Consider the following 698-nt stretch of genomic DNA (forward strand, 5'->3'; position numbering starts at 1 on the left):
TATTAGTACACTGTATTTTTGATTACCTATATCTTCAACCAATGATTGTGTAAAATATGGACCCAAAACTTCAGTTATAATGTTATGGCACTTCGAACGATGTAATTGCATGTTTTTAGCGCCCTCATCACCGGAAAACACCTTCTTGCACAGTATTCCTAAATGATCTACAGCTAAAATAGAACAATGTTCAGCAATAAACAAAGAAAGGGTGCCTTCCGCTCTGCTTGCTGTTCTAACTGTACTTTTCGGAACAATTTTCACAGGTAAGGTGGTTTGTGTTTTTTTTAAATCAATTTTTTGTTTATGCTTAATAGTTTTCGGATGCTTTCTAATATCACACAATTTAGCATAAAACTCTGTTGCACATACTTGGCATCTTGCCTTAGATAAGTTTCAAACGACTGGTTTCAGCCACCCATTGAATTCAGGTTCTGCTTTCCACGCATCCCGATATTTTTGAGCGTACTACTTCTTCTTCTGCGGTAAATCCATTACGTAAGCCACCACAACATAAGTTACACCGATTTATAATCACTGAAAATACATTAAAACTCAGGCGCACTAGAGGTCATGAAACAATCTACTCACTTGGTAACTCTATATCAGTCCTATTGTTCATTGTTTAAAACGTAATAATGTCTGAGATACATCTACCGAATTGATCTTGCGTTACCACTGTGCATGTGGTAATAATT

This window comes from Schistocerca serialis, chromosome 8 (genome assembly GCF_023864345.2).
Source record: "Schistocerca serialis cubense isolate TAMUIC-IGC-003099 chromosome 8, iqSchSeri2.2, whole genome shotgun sequence".
Taxonomy (NCBI): Eukaryota; Metazoa; Arthropoda; class Insecta; order Orthoptera; family Acrididae; genus Schistocerca; species Schistocerca serialis.